Raw genomic sequence first — 22,216 nt, forward strand, 5'->3', positions numbered from 1 at the left:
GAAACTTTCTGTTTCTCTCCATGCTATTTTTTTTGGCTCTTGTTGTTTTATTATGAGACAAAGGATAGGAACAGTACATTACTTTCTTTTGTAGCTTATGATTTTATATCCTACATCTGAAAACGAAATGTAGCATGAAATTTACTTTTTGTCTTAATGTGAAATTGGATCAAGTAAAAGCAATTTCTGTACTCTTAGCAAGAAGAACTCCTTAAAAATGGCTGAAAAGTCCTCCATTCACTTTAGAAAAAAAACAACCATCAGATTTGTACCTCAGGTCACAATGATATAACTACCATCTGATATAAGACTGATGATATTGAATTACAGATGGATCACCATATCAAGCAACAAAATTATGAGATTTTCCTTTTGCACTAATGTATTGTTCAAATCCTGTCTCTCTCTGGCTTAATACAAAGCACCAGGCTCTATGCAGCTGCAGCTAGAACAACTTTGGCTGTAAAATATTGGCTCTGTTTGTAGCAACTAGGACAATAGTTTTTATTTTAATAACAGCATTCAGTGAATCATGTTAATAAAAAATCCTCAAGAAATATAGGCCTGGAATACTTGGATTATTTTTTATTAATTATTCTCCCATTTGAATGTGGCAGTACAGTTCAGAAATCTCTGGGAAAAAAAATCATATTATCACTATTGCTATTATTCATCCTCAGGGTAGCAGGACAGATCAGCTGCCTGGGAGGTTGCAGCAAAGTTGGGAGGAAGCACGAGGGCTCATAGCCTCTTCGCTATGCACTTGGTCCTGCTGCAGGAGCTGGGTGACAAGCACGGGAACTGCCACAGCACTGCCCAGCTCCCCCAATGCAGCCGCTGTGCAACACCATGCAGCAGCATATGCTCTGCCACAGCCCCCGAGGTACAAAACAGCTCTGAAGTGGCAGAGTACAGCCCACTTGGTGCATCAGGAGATGCTCTTGTAACAGCTTCTGAGAAGATGCCCTTTACAGACCCCATCAAACAAAACAGACCTCATCAAATAAAGCAGCTCTGAGTCCAAACTGGTCCTTAGAAGTCCTCCAAAATACCCCTCTTACAGTGAACACTAAATAGCATTAATACACATAAGCTGGCAGGACAAGCAAAATGTATGTGTCTCCATGCATCCATAGTGGTGGCAGCCCTGTGCATAGGGAAAACAGACCCTCTCGGGAAGCAACTCTCTTCTCTGCATTTTGCATTGCCTTGCGAAGTACCTAGAAATACTGCCAAACCACCAAGGTTTGAGTAAATAAGCAAATAGTCCCAGACTGTAATTAGTATAAAGCAGAATGATAAAATATAATGAAAAATGATACCTTCCCCAGGCCATAAATAATTGGTTCTGACACAGTTTTTAAGAGTGATTTGTCCATGTACAAGAACAATGCAGGATGAACAGCAAACTGTGAGAGCTTTTATACATCTATAAATTAAAATGATCTAGGTGAAAATCATACACAGACACACACACACACTTGTATGAATACACAGAGATTTCACTGAGAAAATTAGTCTCAAGCTGTTCCTCTGATGCCACAGTGGCTGAATGACCAAACTCTCAAACAGGTACTTAGGTGCTTGGCTTCACCTGTTCGGGCAGTCCTAGCGCAGGGAAGGAATTAGCCACAAGTAACAGCTTAAGCAGGTGCAAGGTGAGCTCCCAGACAGCAAAGCTGCTATTATTTTGAGGGACACTGTTGCCATAGTTTCTACAAAAATATTCCAGGTAACATTGAACCATTTGCTTATCCTATTTCAGTGATATTCCCCCTGCTGATGGCAGTGGTGCAACAAAAATCCTTGCCCTGGCATCGGTACCACTCAACTGGAGAGTTTCCAGACCGTGGCAGGCAGCCACAGGTTGAGCTTCCTGTGCTCGGCCATTGTGCTGAAGAGCTGAAGGTGTCCAGATCCCCATGGCTGGACTGGTGCCCACAAGCTGGGGGAACAGCTCCAAGGTACAGCGCATCACCAGAGCCCCAAAACTACCGACTTGCCACACCAGGATGCAGAGTCACCAGTTTAAACCTTGTGACTCCCTCCTCACCTGTGTTACGGATGCACGCACACTCAAATCCAAAAGGTGTTAAAGCTCAGAATTATTCTTGAGTAGAAAAGTTAGTTAGAACTCTAGTAACATTAGTGAACTACTGGCTCAATGGTGTAAGGGGAATTAGTACTACACAGACGACTTAAGAATCCCCAAGATTTAAAGTGATGGCTCAAAATGCACATGTCAGTCCCCTAAAAGCTGAGGGCTCTCTCCCTCGAGGAGTCACCTTGGGCGGTGCCCGACCCAAGGGGGAGTCCCCGACTGCAGACCTGCTGCTCCGAGGAGGGCTGATTCCACACGTCCTCCGGCAGGATCCCATCTATACCCCTGTCGAGTCTGACCTGTGGTCATTTAATCCCTATTGGCCAAAAAGGTCACCTCAGTGTACCTGGGACGTCTCGACTGGCCAGTTCAAATGTCAACCTGTGGCCTCCAGGGTTTAGGGTTTTTTTTTTCCTTCCCCTTCTCCCTGCCTGGAGAAGTTTCATTTCCTGCTGGCAGGATGGGGGGGCAGAGAAGTGTACTGCCACAACCTGCCACGCTGGTTCATCAACACCTTGTGTCCCTGCTGTCCCCTGGAAAGACCCTGTGGACCCCAAGGGCCTGCCCAAATCCCCACAGCTAGGGTTTCCATAAGGAAACCTCACCGAGAAGGGCCTGAGCCCACAGGACCTGCCTGAGTGCCCAAACCACCAGCTATGGGCTCTCCTGGAGCAAAACTCTGTGACCACCACTTTGCAAGGGATAATGAAATACTCCTGAGGGTGGAGAGAAGGTGAATGTAACCACACGCAGAAATGTGGTCAGAGGTCCCATCCACCAGGCTATGGGCTTACCTCATCCAGTGACTAACATTAAACAATAAAATTACAAAATACATAAAACAAATTGCTAACATAATCTGATTTTTAAATGCAATGGCATACAATGAAAGCCATTTGTCTGCGGTATGAATGAATGTGGACTAGAGCAGGCACACATCCAGATGGGTAAGAGTGGCTGGCCAGTCCCTGCAAGGGCTCGAAACATCCTGAAGCAGTTTGCTGTAGAAACCATTGGCAGGGAGTGATGGGATTTTTCTCTTGAAATACAGTGTGGTTCAACTAAACACCAGAAAAAAAGAATTATTAAAGCCAAGAGGTGTGTTTGGCACTACAGCAAAAGGTACAAACTGCCACTAATAGTATCAAGCTGGAAGTGAGAGGAAAGTTCCCAGGCACCAGAGGCTCTGGAGCAGCCTCAGCCTGGGCAGTGGGCAAGCCAACATGCTGAAGTGGGGCTTGGCAGACATGTGAATGGGAAAACATGAAGAGATGGACAGGGATAGAGGGAGACTAAACTTGATGGCTCAGGAAGGCCTAGCTCCTATTTGCATATCTTCAGGCAGAAAAAGTTCAGTCGGAAATTTGCAGTTTTTTCATGGTGCTGGTGCCAGGCAGTGTCGATGAACAGTGCTTTCATCATTGTGATCTCTGTAAGACGGTCATTCCCATCCTTACATATGACCCAGCCTTGGTTTCACAGCTTTTTATTATTGCTGCCAGAACTATATCCATGTAACATTAATAGGACCTGAAACTCAAAAAGGTTCAAATCTAAACAGAAGTATTTCTAATGTAAAATGCTCTTCTGCAACTACATTTTTCCCTCTGAAGTCATATTACAGAATGGCCCATGCCTGACTGAAGTACCACAGAAACACTTCAGATACTATTGATGGGGATTCTGTAAAACCTGTAAAATATCTGTACAATCCTGATTAGATATGTGTACACAGAAGGGGGAAGTAAAGTTAACACTGTGCATTAAAGCCTCTGCAGAGGCATGCTGTGAATTGCTTTATGTTGTGCCTTCTAAAGTTTATTATCTGTTGTAAATATAAATGCAATGAAGGAAATAATAATCTCTCCTCAGATCATCTGGGAGAAGATAGTTTAATGTCATTAGTATTGTATAAGAATGAGTTACAAGCCCACTGTTTCTTGTATAAACCAGTCAAACTCTGTAGACTCAAGGGCATTTTGAAATATTTTTGCAGCCATATTATTTGGAGAGCCCACAGGCCTCTCACAGCACCGTCCTCACAGCCTGCTTTGGCCCAGCACTGGGCGCTATGTGGTTTTTGCTAAGTGGATGTTCACAAAGAATTAGGGTGTTCAAAATACCTGGGTATTTATAGGAAGTGAGAAAGCTGCTGTTCAGCCACTGTTTCTAGGGCTTATAAGCATAAGTGGCAGAAAGCAGGTGCCTCCTTGTATGACTTGTGTATGAGACTAAACAGCCATGAACAGTAGGTGATTCTGAAGAATAAATAAGTAACATTGGGCTGCATGCACTGCCTGGATAAGAGAAGCCTTCATTTTACACTAGTGACTCCAAAGTCTTTGAGTGATGGCACTGATCTTGTTCTTCACAGTGTGACTGCTACATGTTCTGAGTAGAAAGAGGGAATTACATTTTAAGCATTACAAGCATACCCATCTTAGCTCCTATGTAATAAAAAGCTATCCTCAAAGGACTTCCTCTTGCAGGGAGTGAATGTGCAGGATTCCTGTAAACTGGGAAGAGTGACCAAAATATTCCTAACAATTCAGACTGATTTGATTTTGTTTATGGACAGTGACAAAGCTGTCCAGAAAAACCTCACCTAGCACAGCAGCTTCTGCTGTTTTAAGACACAAGAACCCCATGCACACATGGAAGCGACCATGTGCCCCCGCAGAGGACACTGACATTACACACCCACATGCTTCTCATTTAGACAGGTGGCAGATTGTGGAATGGGTGGCTTTTAACAATCCTTGGTCACAATTTCTATGCAGACTCTACTTGTAAAGAGTGTGCCAGGCTCCCGTGGCTGGCATTAGAGATGGTCCTGTGCACATCTATGATTGTATAAAATTATTAGCCATGCATATGAACAATTTATTGACCTATTGTATTTCTTTATTAAGGTATCCTTGATTAATTCATTAGCTTGCCCATGGTAAAGTGCTTAAAATCAAAAGTGTAATGTAAAGTAAGACTAATTATTTCCAAGCTGTGTTTTCCAAGCAAAAAATTCTTCCATACTGAAAGATAAAAATGTCAGTAGGAAATATTGTTCTGATGAAAGGACAACTACTGCCATTGACACACCACATCTACCTGCATGCACATACACAAACGCGTCTACACGGCTCCAGGCTTTGGAACAGTGAAATTGCCCAAAAACTGTCTTCCTCAGACTTGTCTCCTTGCTAGACCAGTCGCTCTCACTTCTCTCTGACCCCGCTGGCATTTCCAAAACATATCTTCCTGACAGATGAGCTAGTTTCATCTTTTGTCTTCTATTAACCAAAACTGATCACTAGAGTTTAATACTCCTGCTGTACCCTGCTCCAACAGAGGAGGAAATAGCTAGGCAGCGAGGAGCTGAAGAGCTACTGACTGACTGGGGGGGCAGATATTCAATCAGTGCTTTCACAATATTTGTGCTCACTGTCAACCTTTTTTTCATCCTTCTACCTTGCATACACACACACACACAAAAAGTATAAAAATGGACATACTGCCTGATTTACATCTCTTCATAGTTCTAGAAGTTGTAGGTGCCGCTCCCTAGGCCAGATTTGGCTCTGTCTGTGGTGGTTTATGTACAAAGTTTTCAGAAGAGAACTTCAAACAGTGAGTGCAGAAGGATAAAAAAAGAAAGAACCTGCTTTTTTAGGACAGGCCACACTCTCAGGTAATGTCACATCACATTCTCACAGAAAACCTCGATTCTCTGAAAACTCAATATTGTTTCAGTGTGCACACCATACTGCCAAAATTACCAGATTTTTTTTGTCAAAACTGCTAGATTTGTCCATCCAATGGCATTTGCCTACACTTTAAGAATATAACAGAAGAAGATAGCCAAAACTTGGGTTTTTTTCTGTCCCCAAGAACTCAGCTTCAACAGTTAGTGCTACAAGGGCTGCACCCAGCAAGTCCTATGACTTGCTATGGGAGAAGGCTCAACTCGACAATCATGTCTCAGGCAAAGACAACACACTGCTAATTGTCAGAGAGACACTTCACAGATAAACAAGCAGCTTTTTTGCAAACAATTCCCACTCTGTGAATGTTATATTTTGAGCTATCATAGGGCCAGTTGATATAACTCAGCATTTTTAAAGAGAAAGTTTATTCTAAGCAGAAAATCTTCATTTAAATAGAACTTTGTGACTTCATGTATGAACACTGGAAAAAAGTGCACAGCAGATAGATACAGGAGGGTAATTTTAGTCATGATAATACACCTTTTGTAAAAACTCACCCTGGACTAAAAACCTCTTGCTTTCCAGAGCTATTTGCAGGGCAATGGACAGTGGTACTCAGTACATAAATGAATGCCAAGCTAGCGGGACTGTCATGATCACAAGGTCCAGGCAGCGACTGTCAAGCATAGAGGGACCCCAGGATATTCACCCATCTGCCAGGACATGCTGCGGGCCACAGAGCATCCCTCTCTGCAACAAACTAAAAGCCTATGATAATAAACCAAGATCCATCCACAAGAAAAGAACAGGAAAGATCAGGGACACCGCTCACACCACTGGCTCTCCAATAACTGCAAATTGATGTGCTATTGCAAAAACCTAAAAAAAAAAAAAAATCCTAGATGGACCAACAAAGCAGACCAGGATCATGCTACCAGAGCAGACATGAGAAGCCTTCTGTTGTCCCTTCTGTCTAGACCGAGTTCTGGTGACGGGTTTAAGCAGAGCAGAAAAGAAGACATACACCGAGACTCCTTTGAAGCGAACTCCCTGGCAGCAATGGTGCATGTTGCCCCCACCCTGGTTCACCAGTCACCAGCACCAGGGGAGGCCAAGGAGACGTGTCCTTCCCGGCACCCCAGAGAGCTGAAAGATGAGGTAACAACAGTACCAGCACAGTGCTAGCAGAGGAATCCCGTGTCTCTTCAAAACCCCTTTGGATTTAATTTGTTGCATGCAAGGTCTCACAGCACAAACCTCATCCCTTTTCTCCAAGGATTCCTCCCTTCACCTATTCTGCCCCTTGTGCAGAGCCATGAAGCTCCGTCTCAAAACAAGCCTAAGTCCCCCATTTCCCTGACCAAGCAAGCTCTTCAGAACTTGCCTCTTCAGGTACCCAGAAACTGTCTTCTAATTCACAGGATAGATTTATTCATGATCAATATGTAGCCATTTGATCCTGAGCTAATACTATCCTTCAACTCACAGAGCTCTTTCCTCTCCTCAGCATTTACCACCCAACATGTTTATTGAGATATTACATCCCCTCTAAATTTTGTTCAACCTGGCTAAACAAGCTAAGCTCATCAGAGGAAATGTTATAATTAATTTAAAATACAATTACCAGTTCTGCTAACAAGAGAGAATAGAGAGACTACAAAGTCAGGGGGACTTCAGTAGTAACAATTAAAACATGAAGGTAAGTGCCTTAGGGATTTTAGCTGCAAACAATCATTAATTTCCCCATGAGACATAGCAACGAGCAAGCCTCTTACTAAAGATACAGATAATTCACTTTACACTCCACAATACCAAACCCACGCAGCATCCAGCCAGCCTCCAGCTGGAAGAGCCCTTTTCACGTCTTCTGGCCTTTGACGGCGTGGGTCTCAGGGGGTCCCTCCAGCGGGTGCACTAGCCACAGTGGGAGGCAGAAGAGTGGCTGTGCTGAGGAGCAATCATCTCGTAGGTTATTACTGAATTTGTTTTCCACTGACCTAGACTGTCAGACCTACTTGGCTCCATTTCCAATCAAGTCTTTTTTCAACCTTTTTTAAAGAAAAAAAAAAAATAATCCCTCTTTTCTTAACCAAGTTGTGATTTTAAGACATTTACACTTTTACTTTGATATATCAGAGGTTGAAAGGCAGGTAAATGAACCGTGAAATCTGGCCCACGTTGGGGAAGAGCCCTGTAATTAAACCAGGAGTGCTCAATATACCAAACACTCAATCTCCAAGAAGGAATAGCAGAAAAAAAAGTCTCCAATTTTAATGACAGTCTTCTCCAAGAAGTCAGTGGCTGAATAGACATGAAGCTGTGTTTGGGATGTAGCACCTCTCACCCATGTCTGGGAGGAGATGCCCTGGGAGGGCACCCTCGAGGAACTTGTCTCCTTGTCTGAATTACAGCCCTGCAGGAGTGAGGGGCACTTCGTTAATGCAAACCTACTCCAGCAAGAAGGATTAAGCAGTTTTTTAACCCTCTGACCATGCTGGCTCACTGTGCTTAAATCCTGATGACTCTTACAGCATCTCTAAGTGTCCAGGAATTGTCTTATACGTAGATAGATATATGCATCTGTACAAAAGATGCTTCCAAAGATGCTAGAGGAAACTGATTCCATTTGCATAAGGAAGAAAAATGTTCTTGCCCTGCAGTCTGATAATACTTGCAAAAGCTGTAGGAGATGATTTCTCTTCCTCACCCGCAGTTCATTTTTCCCAAATGATTACATTTTCCTCTATGAGCAAAAACATGCTAATACTATACAATAGCTGTTTGGTAGCAAACCACATGGTTTACATCCTGTATGTGGCCTTATGGGTATTTGGTCCAGCCCTGGTGCACCTCAGGAAGGTTAGAAGAGAGGACACAACTTGCAGCACCTGGCAGAAGCTGGAGGTGAGCAAATGGCACCAGATGACACCTGGACTGTCTGCAGGTGCTAAGACACTTGAATCACGCAAGAGCCTGGGGCATCTCCGCAGAGCTGCCTCATTTATTACCTGCCTCACTGCCCGCCCAGGCTGCACACCACAAAAGGGAGATGGGGGCAAGAAAAAAGTCTTATGCACCCATGGACACTGCCTGCACTCATCTGCGTGGTGAGTGCTTTTCCCATTGCTCAGGCTGATTTAAGCCTGATCTTTCCTAGCTTTCCAGAAAGCTGGCTTTGCAAAATACCATATAAACACAATTCTTCTGTTTTATAGTAGCTGATCTACAAAAGAGATGCAGGAATAGTGCCTCTTCCAGTGCTGGGGCTGCTGGAGCTGAGGACACAGGTTTGCTCTGAACACATGATGGAGAGCTTTACTGCATGGCATGGCATTAAGCAGTGTTCGAGGCAGGCTGCAGGGATGGGACGCCCATCCTCCTGGCATCAGCTGCCTCCTTTGTTACAACTTCAAATGACTCAGAAATTAATACAACTTCATTGTTACTTTGCTACATGGCTGAAGCAGGTAGGGACATCCTTAATTGGGGTAGATAATGCCACAAGAATAAAATCCTGACATAACATAATGTCTCTTGGTGGCACATAAATGTCAAGACATTCATGGAAGACGAGTGTTGCAGCAAAACAAATGCCTGTATTTTCATTATACTGAGTGATGGATGAAGATGCAAATGTCACCATATGGCTGAAGGGTGCTGTGTAGACGAGCGGAGGTGGCTCGCTTGCAACGCGCTGCCTGAGCTGCTGCACACCACCGCTCCCAGGCAGGGGCTACCCGGGGCAATTTGTGCTAGAGCTGCCCAGGAGGGCATGCCAGGACCAGGCTGTGGTCACATATGTTGTGGGGTATGTCCCTTCAGCTCTTTCTTCACTGGATTAATGCTGGCTCCACCTGATGTGGTATTGGCCTTGCTCACAAAGCATGCATAAGCAAGAGAAAAATACAACTCCTTGGAGGAAGAGATTGGGGGAGAGAGGCAGAAAGGACCCTTCTCCGTAAGTCCTTCACACAGTGAGGATATGGGCTCCCAGGCACATTGATGGTACAAGCAATAAATAGTAACAGGATATAAACTGGGCACAGGTCTTCAGTTTGAAGATAATATGACTTTAAATAAAATTAGCCTTTATGTTGCATTCAAATCATACTCTAATTTCACAGACATTTTCATCAGTATCCAACACTACACACAGCAGAAGTAATACATTAAAAATTCAAATGGCAGGTGAACAATGAGCTAATAAATGAAGAACAGAAATTGTTTTCTAAAAGGGAATAACTCCTTTCTTCCCTTTGCCTCATTTTTACTGTTGGCTTCGAATGATATTTTGCATTTCAGGGTTTTTAAACACGGCCTCAGGTTTCATCATCACATGCAACTCCAAACACTGAACGCTGCAAGGCCCCCAGGTCCTTGGCACGGCCCCGTGCAATCTCCCAGCACCCTGCCACAACAGGAGCAGCCCAAAGCCCCGGGCCTGAGTCTGCTGGACACAGCACACGAACACGAGCATGTGTGAAGATGTTCTCATGCACCACATACTGTTTGGCTGAGACTGATTTTCCTCCCCTTCCCCTCCTGCTAAACAAGAGCCCAATAGGAGTATGAAGGGCCAACCAAGATCTTGCAGTTGGAAGAACTTGCAGTTCTGTAAAGCTGCTGAATCCCTGAGGACATATCCTGGAGTAGGAAAAAAGGTATCTGCCTTTTCTTCAGCCACAAAGGGATTCACCTGAGGGGTGCTACAGCAGAGGAATACCCTCCTGATGATGCCAAGACAAATGTTGAGATACAACTTAAAGAAAACAGACTACAACCCCACATTACTCAAAGCCAATTCCTGTGAAAAGCTTAGGCAATAAATGAATGATTAAAAACATTAGTTGATTATTTTCTTCTAAGAAATGACAGATTAGACCAGAAAACATTGTAATTTAGACAGGTTAAAACAGACTCTAGAACACATCAATCAACCTTTTCTTACTACACATTAATGACATCCATTCCTTCAGCAAAGGATTTTTCCAGCAGTGCTCCACACTGTTTGGAAACTGCAATATATGAATCTATTTTCAAAGTAGGTGATTTTAAAATCAAAGTAGGCAGTATTAAAGCAAGACAGAGCCAAATAGTTAAATACTTTCCTCTAAAGGACCAGAGGTCAATCTTCCTTACTGTCAACATTTTAGTCTTTAATGCATTTATTTTCTTAAATTTATTTTTTTTCTTTTTAAATCAGATAAACCTTTAGATATGATAGTCTGATTCTTGCAGCTAATGCTGCTCCAGAAGGCAAGTCTTTCTTACGCCTTTCTCCTGTAGGTCTGCAGCAAGCAACGCCCCCCCCCCCAGCACATGCATATGCACATGCCTGAGCTGTGGGTGCGAGAGAGAAAAGTGATTAATGAAATCGTTTCAATGAAGTCTGTGTGCAAAGGCACACAGAAGCAAATAGGAATACAGCTCCAGTTTTGCCCACTTCCAAGAATACGAGTTTATCTGCAGACAGCCCCATCCTATCCACAGCAGAAATGGGTCTGTCAAGCCGATCATGTCCCATCAAAGAGAAGGGCAGGCCACATGTTGGGGATATGGCCATTGCTCACTCAGGAGCACAGGAGATTGTGGGAAATGGGTAAAGCCACTACAGAGTGAGCAAAGCCTGAAAGGACGAACCAGCCTGCAGGGTGCAGTAGGTAGCAAAAGGATTTTGGTGGGGTTTTTGTTTTGGTATGGGTTTTGTTTGTTTGTTTTAAACTCTTATTTCTATTCTGTCTCGCTTTGAGGTTTTTCTTCAGTTTTCAGTTTGTTGCTCAGGCTCTGGGGCTCAAAGCCTTTTGGTGTCCTTGGCAGCCATGGCAAGGGAGAAGTGCTGCAGCTGCCCTCAGAGCTGCCCCTGGCTGGAGGCCCACCACAACCATTCACCAGAGGGAAAGGGGGACTGATCCACAGACCATTTCATTTTCACTCAAAGGCAATAGGAAGGAGCTTAAGAAACAAAGAATGCCAAAGCTTCTAAGAGCTCATCATTTGTAACATCACAGGCTGCATGAGGTAGGAAGGCACCTTTGGAGGTCATCTTGTCCAACTTCTGCTCAAGCATGTCACCCAAAGTAGGTTGCTCAGAGCAGCATCCAGTCAGGTTTTGAGCCTCTCTCCAGGTTTTGAGCATCTCTCTCCTCTCTCAGATGGAGACTGCACACCATCTCTGGGCTGCCCAAGGCATCAGGGATGACCTGATAGGCATGATACCACCATCACAACTATTTCAGTTTCAGCTTTTCCAACATGTGGCAATGTAAAAAGTAGCCTCTCTCTCTCTCTCTCTCTGCTCATGCTTAGCACCACTATAAAAGTCAGTTTGCACCCACTTTAGATGTGTCCAGTCAAATATATCTCCCACTAAATTAAGTCAAAAATCATAGAATCATTTAGATTGGAAAAGACCTTTAAGGTCAAGTCCAACCACAAGAGACATGGATGAAAGAACACAAAAAACTAGAAAGCGTCTGCTGCTGTGTGCAATCCGTAAGCCCTTTTCCATGAAAATACTTCCCGCAGCAGTTGACCCCTTTGCCGTGCCCTGAGGTGAGCAGGGCAGGCTGCCCTCTGCATGCACAGGCTCTGCGGTGCCCGAGCACATCACCACGACCCATTGAGATCCTACCTGCAGGTTTATGAGCACAAGCAGACTACACACACCATATCTTGTCTTTTGCTCAGGCTTGCCCTTTCCAAATATTAATCCCTCTGTTATTCAGTGAATTAGCTTACAGTGAGACTTGAGCACCAGCAAACATTTTACATGGTACCAGTCAGGGAGGACCTGCTATCCCCTGCTGCCAGGTGCCTTTCCACCCTGGGGACAAGCAGGAACACTCGAGCACTGTCTCATCCCATTGCCTACACTGGCAGCATGCTTGCTGGTTGCAACTCCCTGGCCTCCTCAGTAAACCTGTGCCTGCAGTGGACCAAAGCCTGTCAGCATCCCTGCAGCACCCAGCCATCTCTTGTGCCACAAAGAACAGCCGCAGGGGGAACTCCCAGCCAAGATTTCACATTTTTTTTTGCAGCAGCAGCACTCCCCCAAACACTGGGAAAGGCATTTAACACTGTTCCCAATAGGTGCTCACTGCTGCACCACATACCCACCAGTTCAACCCAGCCCTCGGGAGCAGCTGCTTTGAACAGCGTTCGGGGAAGTTTGCAGCCTGGATGTCAGTGCAGAGCTCGGGCACGGCCCTCACAGTGAGCTAACACCTGGTAAAGGCAAGGCCCTTCATCTGTGAGTTTAGGACAGTCTTTGCTTCCCTTTTCCTTGGCTTTTTCACCTGCAGGGGAAGGGATGCTTGGAGGAAGCACAGCAGGGGCCGACTTACCCATCTTTCTACTGCTCTCCACGGGGTCATTCCAAGCACACCAGCCCTGATGCACCCAATCAGTGTCATCACTACCCTTTTATTATCTAATGCAGCTGGTCTGCTTAGAATCCTTTTGGTGTTAATTTAATTTCCTAATAGCACTGTCTAAATGCCTTGGGCTCACCTGTGAGCACCTCTAGGTGAATACTGGGGGAGAGCACAACCTTCTTGGTATTTCACGGCTCAGCAGTTTCACTGATGGATGTGCAGGGCGTGTGTGACTCCTGATTTAGACAATTAAAGTTGCTGAGTTTTAGGTCTAAGTTAAAAGAAGGATCTTTCTTCTGCCCGACATGGAGAACAGGTGTCTTTTGCAAGGGACCTCTGCAAGGCCTGTGTATTAATAAACATCAGTTTCCCTGGGGCTGCTCCTGCTGTTTTGGGTTACAGAACAGCCCCTTCCAGGGATGGGGATGCAGAAGCTGGTAGGGAGCAGTAACATTTGGGACAGTTTGCTCCCTCTTCACAGGCTGCTGAGGCTGGAGCAGACACAGCACCTCCACCCGATCCCAGCACACTTCAACATAAAGCTGGTGCCTTAACCTTTGCTGTGGCTTTATTCGCCCCTCTGATCTTTCAGGGATCTTTTAATTTAGTATTTTTACACGGGGCAGGGAAACAAAGAAACAAAGACACAGAAAGGAGTTATGCCCTTGCCTTCATATTTGGACAAGGCAGTGCCTGACCCTCAAGTTATTCATGTGCCTGTCCTGACTCCTGCTTCCCTGAGATACTTTATGGCAGCCCTTTGAAGAAGGATATTGGAACTTACTTAAACAACAGGAGCATCCACCCAGTCCCTCATGCTCCAACACATCCAGCAACTACAGGCTGGTATCCAGAGCCAGGTTTCAGTTCCTCTAGGACCCAAAAATCATGGTTTCAGCTTCCATGTTTGCAAACCCAGTACCACATTATCTCACTGTGCAGTAACTCACTTTGTGGATGAGGTAGCCCATATTTCTGTGAAGAAAAATAATTTTTTTTTCCTTACTGCATGCAGATACGAACACCACAACCTTAGCTTGCTTTTCCTAGAAACATTTCTGAGCACATGAAGGAAGTGAAAGAACAGGCAACCCTTCTGACTGCTGGCTTTTATGAGCCAAAAGCCAAGTAGCAGGAATCACCAACTACCCCAGAGGGAAGTAAAAAGGCAGGATTTAAAGAAGAGGGTCTGAAAATACATCACCTGGTGTCCTGGTTTCAGGTGGGATAGAGTTAATTGTCTTCCTAGTAGCTGGTACAGTGCTATGTTTTGGGTTCAGTATGTGAAGAATGTTGATAACACTGATGTTTTCAGTTGTTGCTTAGTAGTGTTTAGACTATAGTCAAGGATTTTTCAGCTTCTCATGCCCAGCCAGGGCACCTGACCCAAACTGGCCAACGGTGTATTCCATACCATGTGACGTCCCATCTAGTTTAGGAATGGGGAAGGGGGGGGGGCAGGGATTTCGCCGGTCAGTGGGACTGGCTGGGTGTTGGTCGGCGGGTGGTGAGCAATTGCCCTGGCATCATTTGTACATTTCAATCCTTTTATTACTACTGTTGTCATTTTATTAGTGTTATCATTATCGTTATTCGTTTCTTCTTTTCTGTTCTATTAAACCGTTCTTATCTCAACCCACGAGTTTTACTTCTTTTTTCCCGATTTTCTCCCCCATCCCACTGGATGGGGGGGAGTGAGTGAGCGGCTGTGTGGTGCTTAGTTGCTGGCTGGGGTTAAACCACGACAGTCCATTTTGGCGCCCAACGTGGGGCCCGAAGGGTTGAGATAATGACAAACCTGACCAGAGCTTGTTAAAACAAATTTGTGCTAAGCATTCATTATGTTGATTTATGTATTAGAGTTGTTGCTCTGGTTTTTAAAGCTCTGTTATGTATCTCCTCGCTTGCTGTATGTAGTTCCTCTTCTACTGCTTATCATCCATGGGAGGTGGATTAAGGTTTTCGCTTTGATGTATGGTATAACTCTGGTTTATGGTATGATAAAGTCATCGGCTGTGGGATTAATCCCGTATTTGCACTTAGCATTGTCACCTTTATACTGCGGGAGCCGTTTGTGGGAAACTATTAATAATTATACCATTTACCTTTCCTCCATGGAAAACCAGTCTATGGGTGGGGTACCTTTCTTCCCCTCTCCTTTCTCCTTCAGTCCAGTTACAATGGTGTTTGAGAATTTTGAGAAATTTGAATACTCCTGGAATGTTGGGACTAGCACGGTCCTAGCCCTACTGCTAGGAATTAGCATACTTCTGAATGTGGTTCAGCTCTTGTTTAAGGTTAAACAGCTATTTAAGAAGATCACCCAGAGATGTGCCCCAAGGCTGGATAATTATGAGTGGCAGGGTGTGTGGGGTAGTATGGGCAGGTACCTAGAAAAGTGGGCACCTCCAATGTTTTGGAAATTCACCCCTGAACAAGTGCAGGATCCAGAAGAACTAGTAAAATATTTGGAAAAGGTATGCTGTCACCCCAGCAGCTCCAGAGAGATACAAATCACTGCAACGTGCTGGGGCCTGGCCCATGCCTATCGAGCCCTGTTCGACACCATTCAGTACCCTCAAGGGGAAGAGAAAGTCTCTGGACCTAACAACAAAATTAGGAGCACCGTGGCCACCCAAACCTTGGCAATGGGTGCTGCAGTCCCTCCAGCCCCGGCAAGGAGCATTGCAGGCAGCCAGACCTTGGCGACAGGCACCGTGACCCCTCCAGCCCCAGCGATGAGAACTCGGGCTACCCAAACCTCAGCAACAGGCACTGCAGCCCCTCCAGCCCCGGCAAGGAGCACAGCAGCTACCCAAACCTCGGCGACGGGCACTGCGGTCCCTCCAGCCCCAGCGACGAGCACTGCTGCTACCCAAACCTCGTCGACAGACACTGCGGTTAACCAAAACCTGGCTAGCGATACTGCAACTGAACCAGCGGACCAACCTGCACCAGCATCAGTTGCCCCCGTACAGAAAAAGAAATATACAAAAAAATCAGTTCGCTTAGCGAAGGATGAAGATGAACCAGGGTCATCACGGGAACCAGAGGAGGAGGCAGAACCAGAGGTAATAACCCGGTCCCTATCCTTGAGTGAGCTGCGGGATTTGCGAAAAGACTTTGGCCGCCGTATAGGTGAGCATATTATCACCTGGCTCCTCCGATGCTGGGACAATGGGGCTAATAGCTTGGAATTAGAAGGTAGGGAAGCCAAGCAACTGGGATCACTTGCCAGGGAAGGTGGCATTGACAAGGCAATTGGAAGAGGGACACAAGCCATCAGCCTCTGGAGGCAACTCCTGTCAAGTGTGAAGGAAAGGTACCCCTTTAAGGAAGATGTTATATGTCAATCAAGCAAGTGGACCACCATGGAAAAAGGTATCCAATATCTGAGGGAATTAGCTGTGCTAGAGACGATTCATCATGACCCGGACAACCCACAATTACCCAAAGATCCAGACGAAGTCCAATGCACACGACCCATGTGGCGGAAGTTTGTACGGAGCGCACCATCATCCTATGCCAACGCATTGGCAATAATGGCCTGGAATGATGAAGAGGCACCGACAGTGGAGGAAGTGGCTCGCCAACTCTGTCAATATGAAGAAAATCTCTCCTCCTCCCTACAAGCTTGCATTGCTGCTGTGGAGAAGCTGTCTGAGGATTTCCAGCAATTCAAAGAGGATATGTCCTACTCCACACGTGTAAGGACCAATGTCTCAGCTATTAGGAGTGAGCGTTCCTCTGCCCAAGAGAGAGAATATAGAAGGTACACACCGCGAGGTGCCCTGTGGTTTTACCTATATGTGATCAGGGAGAGGACATGAGGAAATGGGACGGAAAACCTACCTTGGTCCTAAATGCATGGGTACGCGAGCTGCGAGGAAAAACCACCACAAAAGGGGATTCTACCAGGAAAAATGCCGCTGCAGTTTCCAAACAGAGTAGAAGGGCTGATCTTATTTCCGATCCCCTTGAAGGGACTTCTGAGCCAATTTTACGAGAAGTGAATACTGAATACTCTGACCAGAATTAGAGGGGCCCTGCCTCCAGCCAGGTGGAGGAAAGGGATAACCGGGTCTATTGGACTGTGTGGATTCGATGGCCTGGCACGTCAGACCCACAGGAGTATAAGGCTCTAGTAGACACTGGCGCACAGTGCACTCTAATGCCATCAAGTTATAAAGGGACAGAATCCATTTGTATTTCTGGTGTGACAGGGGGATCCCAAGAGTTAACTGTATTGGAAGCTGAAGTAAGTCTAACTGGAAATGAATGGCAGAAACTCCCCATTGTGACTGGTCCAGAGGCTCCGTGTATCCTTGGCATAGACTACCTCAGGAGGGGGTATTTTAAGGACCCGAAGGGGTATCGATGGGCTTTTGGTATAGCTGCCTTGGAGACGGAGGGCATTGAACAGCTGTCTACCCTGCCTGGTCTCGCTCAAGACCCTTCGATTGTGGGGTTGCTCAAGGTTGAAGAACAACAAGTGCCAATTGCTACCACAACGGTGCACCGGCGGCAATATCGCACCAACCGAGACTCTTTGATTCCCATCCACAAGTTGATTCGCCAACTGGAGAGCCAAGGAGTGATCAGCAAAACTCGCTCACCTTTTAATAGTCCCATATGGCCAGTGCGGAAGTCTAATGGGGAGTGGAGACTAACAGTCGACTATCGCGGCCTGAATGAAGTTACGCCACCACTGAGTGCTGCCGTTCCAGATATGCTAGAACTTCAATACGAACTAGAGTCAAAGGCAGCCAAGTGGTATGCCACAATTGACATTGCTAATGCATTTTTCTCAATCCCTCTGGCAGCAGAGTGTCGTCCACAATTTGCCTTTACTTGGAGGGGTGTCCAGTACACTTGGAATCGATTGCCCCAGGGGTGGAAACACAGCCCCACCATTTGCCATGGACTAATCCAGACTGCACTGGGAAAAGGTGAAGCTCCGGAACACCTGCAATACATTGATGACATCATCGTATGGGGCAACACGGCAGAAGAAGTTTTTGAGAAAGGGAAAAAATAATCCAAATCCTTCTGAAAGCCGGTTTTGCCATAAAAGAAAGTAAGGTCAAGGGACCTGCACAGGAGATCCAGTTTTTAGGAATAAAATGGCAAGATGGACATTGTCAGATCCCAATGGACGTGGTTAACAAAATAGCAGCTATGTCTCCCCCGACTAATAAAAAGGATACACAGGCCTTCTTAGGTGTCGTGGGGTTTCGGAGAATGCATATCCCAAATTACAGTTTGATTGTAAGCCCTCTCTATCAAGTTACCCAGAAGAAGAACGATTTTAAATGGGGCCCTGAACAACGACAAGCCTTTGAACAAATTAAGTAGGAGATTGTTCATGCAATAGCTCTTGGGCCAGTCTGGGCAGGACAAGATGTTAAAAATATGCTCTATACTGCAGCTGGGGAGAATGGCCCTACCTGGAGCCTCTGGCAGAAAGCACCTGGGGAGACCCGAGGCTGAGCCCTGGGGTTTTGGAGTCGGGGATATCGGGGATCCGAGGCTCGCTATACTCCAACTGAAAAAGAGATATTGGCAGCGTATGAAGGAGTTCGAGCCGCCTCAGAAGTGGTTGGCACTGAGACACAGCTCCTCTTAGCACCCCGACTGCCAGTGCTGGGCTGGATGTTCAAAGGGAGGGTCTCCTCTACACATCACGCGACTGACGCCACGTGGAGTAAGTGGATCGCACTGATCACACAACGGGCTCGCATAGGAAACGCCAGTCGCCCAGGAATTTTGGAATTGATCACGGACTGGCCAGAAGGCAAAGATTTTGGAATGTCGCCAGCGGAGGAGGTGGCACATGCTGAAGAAGCCCCGCTGTATAATAAACTGCCAGAAAATGAGAGGCAATATGCCCTGTTCACTGATGGGTCCTGCCGCATTGTGGGAAAACATTGAAGGTGGAAAGCTGCTGTATGGAGTCCTACATGACAAGTCGCAGAAACTGCTGAAGGAGAAGGTGAATCGAGCCAGTTTGCAGAGGTGAAAGCCATCCAGCTAGTGTTAGATATTGCTGAAAGAGAGAAGTGGCCAGTGCTCTATCTCTATACTGACTCATGGATGGTGGCAAATGCCCTGTGGGGGTGGTTACAGCAATGGAAGCAGAACAACTGGCAGCGCAGAGGTAAAACAATTTGGGCTGCTGCACTGTGGCAAGATATTGCGTCCCGGCTAGAGAACCTGGTTGTAAAAGTACGTCATGTAGATGCTCACGTACCCAAGAGTCAGGCCACTGAAGAACATCAAAACAACCAACAGGTGGATGAGGCTGCCAAGATTGAAGTGTCTCAGGTGGACCTGGACTGGCAACATAAGGGTGAGCTATTTATGGCTCTGTGGGCCCATGATACTTCAGGCCATCAGGGAAGAGATGCAACATACAGATGGGCTCGAGATCGAGGGGTGGACCTGACCATGGACACTATCGCGCAGGTTATCCATGAATGTGAAACATGTGCTGCAATTAAGCAAGCCAAGCGGTTAAAGCCCCTGCGGTATGGAGGGCGATGGCTGAAATAAAAATTTGGGGAAGCCTGGCAGATTGACTATATCACACTCCCACAAACTCGCCAAGGCAAGCGCTATGTGCTTACAATGGTGGAAGCAACCACCGGATGGCTGGAAACATATTCTGTACCCCATGCCACTGCCCGGAACACTATCCTGGGCCTTAAGAAGCAGGTCTTGTGGTGACATGGCACCCCAGAAAGAACTGAGTCAGACAGTGGGACTCATTTCCAAAACAACCTCATAGACACCTGGGCCAAAGAGCACGGCATTGAGTGGGTGTATCATATCCCCTATCATGCACCAGCCTCTGGGAAAATTGAGCGATACAATGGACTGTTAAAAGCTACATTGAAAACAATGGGGGGCGGAACTTTCAAACATTAGGATACACATTTAGCAAAAGCCACCTGGTTAGTCAACACCAGAGGATCAGCCAATCAGAGTGGCCCTGCCCAATCAGAATTTTTACATACTGCAGAAGGAGATAAAGTCCCTGTAGTGCACATGAAAAACATGTTAGGGAAAACAGTCTGGGTTACTCCTGCCTCAGGCAAAGGTAAACCCATTCGTGGGATTGCTTTTGCTCAAGGGCCTGGGTGCACTTGGTGGGTGATGTGAAAAGATGGGGAAGTCCGATGTGTGCCTCAAGGGGATTTGATTTTAGGTGAAAATAGCCAGAATTAAACTGTATGATATTAGTTGCTATATAACCCTGCTACTGTATGTTATCATTACTATAATTGTTATATGCTATATCCATAGTACTATAGTAAGAATCACTTGGATCAAGCAAGAAAGAACTGTGATAAAACTGAGCAAAGTGCAGTAGTGATGGAACCAGAACTGACTCCAGCATGCAACAATCCAACGGTGCACACCATCCTCCTGCTGCGTCAAATGTCATCTGCTCGTCACACCGCACTGAAGCCCAATTCTGCTCTACCGACTGAAAGGACTTTGCACCATCCCTCCTGCCCAGAAAGACTGGTATGACAGATGGAGCCCAGAGTCGGAAACTAAATGAACTCAACAAACATTTTATGAACATAATCCATGAACTAAAGGAATGATATCTCTGTGTGTGTATACTTATATATATATATATATATATCAGTGTTCATATGTCTCAAAGGGATGGAGAGGTGGTGATGATTGATCAGAATGTAACTAAAGGTATGGGAACTGAGCATGACGTCAATGGTATAGTATAAGGGGTGGATACTGTCCTGGTTTCAGCTGGGATAGAGTTAACTGTCTTCCTAGTAGCTGGTGCAGTGCTATGTTTTGACTTCAGTATGAGAAGAATGTTGATAACACTGATGTTTTCAGTTGTTGCTCAGTAGTGTTTAGACTATAGTCAAGGATTTTTCAGCTTCTCATGCCCAGCCAGGGCACCTGACCCAAACTGGCCAACGGTGTATTCCATACCATGGGACGTCCCATCTAGTTTAGGAACTGGGAAGGGGGGGCAGGGATTCGCCGCTCGGGGACTGGCTGGGTGTCGGTCGGCGGGTGGTGAGCAATTGCCCTGCACATCATTTGTACATTTCAATCCTTTTATTACTACTGTTGTCATTTTATTAGTGTTATCATTATCGTTATTCGTTTCTTCTTTTCTGTTCTATTAAACCATTCTTATCTCAACCCACGAGTTTTACTTCTTTTCCCGATTTTCTCCCCCATCCCACTGGATGGGGGGGAGTGAGTGAGCGGCTGTGTGGTGCTTAGTTGCTGGCTGGGGTTAAACCACGACAACCTGGTCTTGTTCTTAATTGCATAGTGCACAGCTGGAGTAAATAAAGGGAAACTTGTCTTGGAGCAAATAGCAGTGAGGGGCAGTAGGTAAGTGCGTTGGGGTCCTGCAGTGGGGTGAGTCTCCCTTAGCAAATATTCTTTGTGAAGCAGCTAGTTACCTTCACGAGGTGTCTGAGAAGTTGTACCCATGGAGGCAGGATTAGTGCCCAGCTCATCACGTGCCTCAGCATCCTTACAACATTTCAGCGTTGAGCCCAACCTCCAATGTAGTCTTCAAAAGTGCAGAGCTCCCGCATCTATTGCTGCTGTGGACGTTGCACTGTATTTCAAGTTCAAGTGCTCACCCACGCTCCTCAGTGCAATCTCCATTGCAGCTGCCCCCTTTCCCATTTTAAGTGTGATCACCATTTGAAAATGCATGTGCTTTGGTTGTTTGGTTGCATGGAGTGAACAAACCCAATGCTATTAAAAGTGTGCAAAATGTTTTGAACTGAATTCATCAGAAATCAAGAAATATTAAACAAAACACAATTTATATTTTAAAACAGCTTGGTGCATTCATTACTTTGATGTTAACTATTGTAGCCCAGCCAATAACATATATATCTTAAAGTTTCACTTACAATTGAGTTTTAGTGAGTTTTTAAATCCTTTTTTATCATACCACTTTCTTTGTCTTATATTGTGGCCACAGTAACACCATTCTGAGGAGATTTATATTTCACAAAGCCTGTTGTGAATTT

At 45.6% G+C, this 22,216-nt stretch overlaps 1 protein-coding gene across 3 annotated transcripts in view; it reads right to left on the reverse strand.

The window, feature by feature from the left end:
• OXCT1 (3-oxoacid CoA-transferase 1) overlaps nt 1-22,216 on the reverse strand; it is a 157,387-nt gene that overhangs the window by 38,469 nt on the left and 96,702 nt on the right. The gene's annotated exons all lie outside the window — the stretch shown is intronic.

The sequence above is a fragment of the Buteo buteo genome, chromosome Z, assembly GCF_964188355.1.
Source record: "Buteo buteo chromosome Z, bButBut1.hap1.1, whole genome shotgun sequence".
NCBI classification, from domain to species: domain Eukaryota; kingdom Metazoa; phylum Chordata; class Aves; order Accipitriformes; family Accipitridae; genus Buteo; species Buteo buteo.